The 8875-nt window shown below is 35.9% G+C and overlaps 2 long non-coding RNA genes across 9 annotated transcripts; both read left to right on the top strand.

Moving 5' to 3' along the window:
* Positions 1-1906: 1906 nt before the first annotated feature.
* Positions 1907-3760, top strand: LOC113276522. The gene is made up of 3 exons (XR_003324437.1): positions 1907-2088; positions 3154-3440; positions 3571-3760. It is a non-coding gene; the product is annotated as an uncharacterized LOC113276522 (long non-coding RNA).
* A 107-nt stretch (positions 3761-3867) lies between these two features.
* On the top strand, positions 3868-6893 carry LOC113276521. Of its 8 annotated transcripts, none has more exons than XR_003324431.1 (9): positions 3868-3930; positions 3999-4073; positions 4164-4277; positions 4386-4429; positions 5200-5440; positions 5541-5712; positions 5814-5912; positions 6009-6186; positions 6544-6736. It is a non-coding gene; the product is annotated as an uncharacterized LOC113276521 (long non-coding RNA). The 8 variants fall into 8 exon arrangements; XR_003324433.1 differs by having other exon boundaries at positions 3874-4073; positions 6544-6629; positions 6715-6893; XR_003324432.1 differs by adding an exon at positions 5009-5111 and having other exon boundaries at positions 3874-4073.
* The last annotated feature ends 1982 nt before the right edge of the window (positions 6894-8875 follow it).

Genomic DNA, 8875 nt, shown 5'->3' with positions numbered 1-8875 from the left:
ATATTCCGATGGAATCTTACTTGTAAATGGACGGATTCATCGTCCTTACCAAGTTTCCCACTTATACTAGTCCATTCCCGGCCAGGTTTCGATATCGGAGCCAGGCTATGCATATAATATGCCAGAATAAGGTTTATTTAAGGTTTCTAGGAATATTTTGAAGGAATCTTACCTGTATATGGATGGATTTATCGTTTTTACCAAGTTTCCGACTTATAGTAGTCTACTCACGGCCAGGTTACGATCTCGGAGCCAGGGTGTGCATACAATATGCCAAAATAGGGTTTGATTAAGATTTCAGAGAATATTCTGAAGGAATCTTACCTGTAAATGGATGGATTCATCGTCCTTACCAAGTTTCCGACTTATAGTAGTCTACTCCCTTCCATGTTTTGATCTCGGAGCCAAGGTATGCATATAATAAGCCAGAATTGGGTTTGTTTAAGGTTTCGAGCAATATCCCAAAAGAATCCTACCTGTAAATGGAAGGATTCATCGTTCTTACCAAGTTTCGGACTTATATTAGTCCACTCTCGACCAGATTTTGATCTCGGAGTTAGGGTATGCATACAATAAGCTAAAATAGGGTTTGTTTAAGATTTCAGAGAATATTCTTAAGGAATCTTACCTGTAAATGAATGGATTCATCGTTTTACCAATTTTCCGACTTATAGTAATCCACTCACGGCCAGGTTTGGATCTCGGAGCTAGGTTATGCATACAATATGCTGGTTTGTTTAAAGTTTTGGGGAATATTCCGAAGGAATCTTTTCCGTAAATGATGGATTCATCGTTCTTACCAAGTTTTCGACTTGTAGTAGTCCACTCCCGCCCAGGTTCTGATCTCGAAGCCAGAGTATGCATACAATATGCCATAATAGGGTTTGTTTACGGTTTCAGAGAATATTTTTGAAGGAATCTTACCTGTAAATGGATGGATTCATCTTTCTTACCAAGTTTCCGACTTATAGTAGTCCACTCCCGGCCAGGTTCCGATCTCGGAGCCAGGGTATGCATACAATATGCCAGAATAGGGTTTGTTTAAGGTTTCCTGGAATTTTATGAAGGAATTTTACCTGTAAATGGATGGATTCATCGTTCTTACCAAGTTTCCGATTTAAAGTAGTCCACTTACGGCCAGGTTACGATCTCAGAACAAGGGTGTGAATACAATATGCCAAAATAGGGTTTGTTTAAGGTTTAGGGAATGTTCCGAAGGAATCTTACCTGTAAATGGATGGATTCATCGTTCTTAGCAAGTTTTCCACTTATTGTAATCCACTTCTAGCCAGGTTCCGATCTCGGAGCCAGGGTATACATACAACATGTTATAATATGGTTTGTTTAAGATTTCGGGAATATTCCGAAGGAATCTCACCTCTAAATGGATGGATTCATCGTTCTTACCAAATTTCTGACTTATAGTAGTCCACTTCTAGCCAGGTTTCGATCTTAGAGTCAGGTTATGTATACTTGATAAACAATTCTTATGTGTTCTTATTTTATTTTCAAAAGTAACTTTTTGATCCACTTTTGACTTTTTACAGACATACAAAACCAAGGAAGGCTTGATATGGTCGCATTAATTTAATTTTTTTCTTAAGAAATAAATCCGATCAATGTAAATTCATAATGTGTAGTTTAAATTTTATGATCATAATTATGAGAGAACCTAATCAATGCATATATATGAAAAGATGTTACAACTCTTACATCATCGGATATTTTTGGCTGGGATGAAAATGAGATGGTTGGATGCAAAGTTTGTTTTTAGACATTCTTGTGGACATTTTGATAATGTGCACAAATCAATATACTATGTGCACAAATATTATTTACACGTGGTGTTGTAACTGCATATGCTTATGTAGACAATGTTCTCTATGTAAACAAGTCTTGTGCATAAAGTCATTCATTGCATAAAATTTGTAGGCATCCAAAGACTATCATCCTTGATCCTTGAATTGTTTTTCTAGCCGATACAAAACCAAGTGTTAACCCAACGGTTACAAACGTCAATTTCATCCGGATTACCACCTGATTCGCCACTTTTTTCTCATGAAACACTGAAAAAATTATCTAGGAAGAGTGAGTATCTTATTTCAGATTTTACAAATGTATAATTTTTCTCAATTTCAAATTTGTGTTTGAGCAACTTTTCATGGATTTTGTTGATTCTCTCCTGATTTATCATTATCTGATGTTACCCCTAGTTCAGTCCTTTTTGGTCTGTCAGATGGTATGGATTCGTCCGATTTTATTTATTTTTTTCTTCTGGAAGTTTCATTGTTGAAATTGTAATTAAGGTTTAATTATGTGTTTGTTTATCTTAATTTTTGGTATTTGATTCAACTGATTCAATTTTAGTATTGGGCAGTTGCAAATGTACTGGTCACAAAACAGATATTGAAGTTGTTGTTGATTTATTATTATTACTGATAGCAGTTGAGGGAAGCATGCTCCTCGGTAGTTTCTGGGGATACGAGGAAGGTGTTGTTATAGGAAACATACTTCAGTAGTATGTTGCTGATATTTATTGGATAATGTCTTGATCATGTTTGGATTTCTTTTATTTTGATCTTGTTTTGTATGCTTTCAGTTGTGTTTTGCTTGGTTCTTACGAAGTTAGGATTACTCCATACCCTGATTTGCTCAACATACTGATTTTCAGTCCTAACCCATAGGTAGAAGAAGAGGGAAGATGTGATTCACCGTCACCGTTGAAGATGAAGGTTATCTTATTTAGTTCCTTCTTTTTGTTAAGTTTTAGGTCAATTTTATTATTGAGGTTTAGTTTCTTTTGGTATAGTATTCATATTTTAGAACTTGTTCACTTGATGTTCTTCTAAGTTATGCAAATCGTAGTAGTTCTAGACTCCGGAGCAGTAATGGTGCTGAGACCAATAGGATTTTGTTAAATTTAAGGCTCTTTGGTCCGGACGATTTTTCAATTTTTTCTCTTGATTGGAATGCTAGTAAACATAACTCTTTGCTTGCTGCATTGTCATTAGACATTGTTATCCTTGTAGAGGTCTGATAAAACATCATTATATGCTTGGCTTTCTGCATTTTTTTAGCGGTTATATAAAGTAGTTATCAGAAGTAAAATTCAAAAGCAATCATAACATTTTTCAGTTCATAACTGTTTTGTAGGTGCATCATGCATTGTTGGATCAGAAAATCAAATTATGAGAAGTAGAGTTGGAGCTAGAGTTGAGATGGTAAGAAGTGGAATCATAGCTAGATCTGGTCTGGTCAAGAATAGGATTCGAGATGAGCACTTGGTAGCGGGTTTAGAGATGAAGTAAGAAACAACTTCTGACTTGCTTACCGAGGGAGTTGGGGCCTGGGTTGCTGAGTGTAAGACTTATTCATACCGATGTGAAGCCAGAAAACATTTGTTTGTTTCTCTAAAGTACATCAGGGTGCCCGATTACAAGGTATTGATAAATGGTATCAATTTCCATTATTCTGATGGTTATGTGCTCTGTTATTGTTTAAATATTTTATTAATTACTTTTCCTTGTTACCTTTTGGTCGTAATATACTATATGCCACGGACCTATAAAGATGCTTGCTACTACAGAAATGTACCACTATCTAGTTCTTTCAAGCTCATTGGTTACAAAATTAGGACCCTTTCTTCCGAATCTCTAGATATGAAGAAGACGGGTGTATTGCAGTTCATGAAACTGAAGTGGTGAAGAATTATTTGAATCCTGCTTGGAAGAGTACAAATCTAAATTTGCAACACTTTCATGTCAAGGCAAGCCCGCGTGTTATTATTTCCAATATTGTAGGCTTATAACCCTTTCCCAGATTTACCAATTTCATCTTTTACTAATGTTGGTTTTCTTAATATGATGCAGAAACCTGTTTGGTGATTCAGCGTTTTGACTTTAATAGCAATGACAAGCACAAACTTATAGGGTAAGAAATTTCTTGTTGTTCTTCATGTATATAGGATACCCTATACTATATAACTTCACTCTTACTAGGGTTCAAGAGAAACCCACATGTCAGTTGCAGAATTGGAGTTAGTTCACAAAAACAAACATGGAGATCAGAGTAAGGTAGTTTATGAGGATGAGCTGTAAAGTTTTACACTTTTCGGAGTTGACATCCGTATTAAACTCAGTTTTGGTTCAATCATCCCTATACAGGGTCTTGAGGCACAAATTTTATGGATAGCTATACCGAGGAAAGTCTTTATAGGGTTTCTGACTTCCTTGGGAGCAACTTTCAGCTTGAGTTCATATTAGCTGTTGATTATACAGGTTACCCGATTTCCCTTGTTCAAAAAGCTGTTCCGATCTGTTTCGCTTTGATTTAAGTAGGTAACTTTAACTGAGAGGACATATTTTGGTTTTTCTGTTGGTGTGCAGCTTCGTATGGAGATTCTTAAAATCAATTAGATGCCTATCAACAGGTGAATTTACATTGTTTTAGTTTGCTTCGTCGGAGATTCACTTCCTAGTGCGTTCAAAAATCATGTTTTTTTTGTGACCAGATTTTTTTTTATAATTTTATGAATACATCGTATATAAACTTAGTTTAACCTCATAGGTTCTGATGAAGATTCTTACTCAATCGACGAGGTCATTAATCAGAATATGACCAACATTGGTGCAGCGAGTGTTTCGTTGAAGATATTACTCAATCGGCTAGGTCATTAAGAAAAATATGACTATCATTTATACTTTTAAGGTTTTATTGCAGATTCCTACTCAATCGACTGGGTCATTAAGCAGAATATTACCCTCGGTACATTTAGGATTCCAGTGAATATTCTTGCAAGTGTAAGGTCAATAGGCAAGATGGACATGACTGTATGATCCACGCCTTATATAGTACTTTTCATGCAACAAAATAAATAAAAGGAAAGAGATCCAAGTTATTCCAGTGAACTTGGAGCTCAACCAAGTTTAGCTTGCTATGTATGTTAAATATTTAGTCAACGGTGAAGTCCATTGTACTTATTAAGTCCATCAAGGATTGATTTCTGCAGAGAGAAAGAAAAACGAGTTTTTCTATGATGTGGATGAGCCAGACTAGTTTGTGAAGCTTGGTTTTGGTTCTGCTTTGCTCCGCTCCGCTTGTATTTTCTTGGGGTCCTAATTTAGCTCCCTTTATTTGAATTCTGTTACGTTATTTTCGAGCACTAGTTATTTGTAATTAACCTTTTTTCTATTATTGTAGATTGAGATGTTGTCGGAATCTACTAATGAAACTTTGGACAAAGATGCGGCAGAGCCGCAGAAGAGTAAACTGAAGAGCTGACTATTCAGGTGAACATTAATGGCCCTCTTATCCTCTCTACTGCACAGTTAGAGAAAGCTGCAGTTAGAACATCAACAGGAGATGTCAGTCTGTGCACTATGTCAATAGCTAGTGCCTTATGTCTTTTGAAATACAGCTGACAACGTTTCTTAATGAGCAGGTCTGGCCAAATATACAAGTAAAGAATTTATATGAATTTGTTATTGTTCGTATATTATTAGCTGTGTAGTATTGATTTGTAAGTTTTAAATGTCTACCAGGGTCCAGGTCGGCTCTTTTTCAGTGGAAAAACTTCTTAAGTTTGTACATGATATTACTCAACTTTTTAAGACGAGTAAAGCTCGGAATGACGGGAGGAGATCTCATGAATTACATCATGTGCTAGCTGTTGAATCCTACTGCTTATGGAGTATGTAAAGAGCATATTGCGTAGTAAGCTTGAATCTGTGGATGCATGTCTTGTAAATACTATATTAGTTTGTTGTCTTGTCACACATGGGAGATTAATGACGATTTTCCTGTTGACTCATTAGACTGAGCGGATGTCGAATGGTCTCCAAATGATAGTGTCATTGTGGTTTGATATTCTTTTCTTGGATTGAGCAGTTGGATGCGAAGATGGATGTTTACAGGTAAGGTTTAAGATTGCATTATGCTTGTTCTTTTATTCTACAACGATCTTCTTTCATGGAAGCAATTTTTGAAAACTTTGTTTTGTCCCTCATAAGGTTTATACAAAGACGTGAAAAGCGAGTCATGCCAACCATGATGATGTGATCAGATGAGTGCTTGAAGTTACTAGTTGTCACGAAGAAATGAGCGTTGTACGTATGGGATATATTCAATATGACTCGTCTTCTGAATTACTCGCTCACTTCTCTGTTAGTTCCGATTCCAAAGATTCAGGTATAGAAAATAATTCTCTCAGTAGCTTTATTTGTTAATTTGTTCAGTGTGCTTTATATTTGTCTAGTAGAAGTTTGGTTGAAATTTGTATTCAAAGCTTACTATCTTTCAAAAATACTAAGCACTGAGAGTATTTTGAGTATTTTTATTATCCAGTGTCATGTCTACGGAGTCCTGACTCTAGGAAAAATAGGTTTTTTCGTAAATAACTTACATTTTTTCTTCATGACATTGGGTTTGAGTGTCACCAACCTTTGTTCCTCAAAGTCATGACACTGAAGAATTCAGTATGAAATTGGTTTGGTTTCAGCTAAAATTGTATAGGCTTCTAAAAATTCAAATATCGTTATGTTTCAGATCTTGAAAGATCAAGTGCCTGGGAATATAAATGGAGGACTCAACCGATGGCATCAGCAATTCGTTCTAAATAGACTATGATTTAGGTATTGTTTTCCTTGTTTCCTACAAAAGATGTGTAACTACGTTCTACAACCTTTGTCCCTTTACTTCTGAATTTTTCTAATGCAGCGTATATACCCTTTTCTGTCAATGACATCGCCAAATTAACGGAATAAATTGACATAGCAGACCACGACTGTTACGGGTGAACTCATGGTTCGTCTTCTTATTACAGCGTGTATCCTTAACTGTTCAAAATTGTTGACCGTTAAGACCGAAAAAATTGTGAACACTGATTATTTTGGATATTTTGTTTCCCAATGGCATGCCTCTGGAGTCTGGAGTCATTACTCTGAGGAAAAATAGGTTTTTTCGTAAATAACTTACATTTTTTCTTCAGTGTAAGTGAGTACCTAAAACCATGACATTGGGTTTGGGTGTCACCAACCTTTGCTCCTCAAAGTCATGACACTGGAGAATTGGTTCAAATGTTTTAGAGAATCGCCTATTGCACTCTTCTTAATTTTTTGTAGGCTTTGGAAAATAAAAATGTTGATACTCATTTTCATCTTTTTAATTTATACAAAAGGGGGAGGGGAAGGGGAAGGGCGCATCTACTAGGAAGATATATAAATTTTTTTTGAATATTTTATTGTCCAGTGTCATTACTCCAGAGTCATGACTCAGGAAATAACTTAATTTTTTCTACAGTGAGACGTGATACTTGAGTGTCACCAACATTGATTACTCAAGGTCATGACTCTAAAGAATTGGTTGACATTTTCTAGAGAATTGCCTATTGCGATCTTCTTAATTTTTCGTAGGCTTTGGAAAATAAAAATATTGACACTCATTTTCATCTTTTTAATTTATACAAAAGGGGGAGGGGAAGGGGAAGGGCGCATCTACTAGGAAGATATATAAATTTTTTTTGAATATTTTATTGTCCAGTGTCATTACTCCAGAGTCATGACTCAGGAAATAACTTAATTTTTTCTACAGTGAGACGTGATACTTGAGTGTCACCAACATTGATTACTCAAGGTCATGACTCTAAAGAATTGGTTGACATTTTCTAGAGAATTGCCTATTGCGATCTTCTTAATTTTTCGTAGGCTTTGGAAAATAAAAATATTGACACTCATTTTCATCTTTTTAATTTATACAGGGGAAGGGTGCATCTACTAGGAAGATATATAATTTTTTTTTGAATATTTTATAGTCCAGTGTCATTACTCCAAAGTCATGACCTAGGAAATAACTTAATTTTTTCTACAGTGAGACGTGATACTTGAGTGTCACCAACCTTTATTACTCGAGGTCATGACACTAAAGAATTGGTTGACATGTTCTAGTGCCTATTGCAATCTTCTTAATTTTTTGTAGGCTTTGGAAAATAAAAATGTTGATACTCATTTTCATCTTTTTAATTGTTGCACCCTTTCCGGTAAGGGTGATTTGATCATCTTTGTGGTCCCCGTAAGATTGTTGCAGTTTTATGAGAAAGGATAATTTGGTTATTTTTACTGTCATCCTAATATTTTGTTGCACTTTCTTCAGCAAGGTTAAATTGGTCATTTTCGTAGTTACCATTACGGTTGTTGCATTTTTCCGATAAGGACAATTTGGTCATTCTTGCGACTAATTGTTGCACTTTTTCTGGCAACGGTAGATTGATCATTTTCACGATTACCCTAAAATTGTTGCATTTCTTTCGGCAAGAATAAATTGGTGATTTTCGCAAGGGTAAATTGAGTATCCTAACAGACTGACGATGACTTCTCAGTGGTTCGATTTTCGTACTCCGTAGGGTCCCGTGTGAAGCCATCTATCTTCCTTGTCACTGTACGAGCAGTGATGTCCCGCTCAAACGGTATATTTATCGTTAGATGATGCTAAATCCCATATCTGACATCCTTGAACTATTAAGGAAAATGATGGGTCCTTTTCTGATCATGAATCCAACCGTCAATTTAATCATCTAAGCATTAAAGAAATCGCTTGAGGGTATAGCTTCCCGCAGAACAGTGGGGTAACATTTCTCATACCGTATAATGCTACCGTTTTTGGTGCACCATTTTACATCAAGTCTTCACCTTTTCCACAACGCGTCAGAGATTTTTTCTTCCATCATATATTGTCAGTCTTTTCTTCTTTCCTTATCAAAGTGTAGCCGGCCCACTTGCTGCTTTCCCGTCACACAAAACCAATCAGTTTCATTTATTTATTTATCTTCTTCTCAACTTGAATGTGGGACGTCCTAATCATGAGCCCCACTGACGTCACCACC

The sequence above is a fragment of the Papaver somniferum genome, chromosome 4, assembly GCF_003573695.1.
Source record: "Papaver somniferum cultivar HN1 chromosome 4, ASM357369v1, whole genome shotgun sequence".
Taxonomy (NCBI): Eukaryota; Viridiplantae; Streptophyta; class Magnoliopsida; order Ranunculales; family Papaveraceae; genus Papaver; species Papaver somniferum.
Note: the sequence above shows the minus strand (reverse complement) of the source record. Positions and strands in the feature narration are given on the sequence as shown.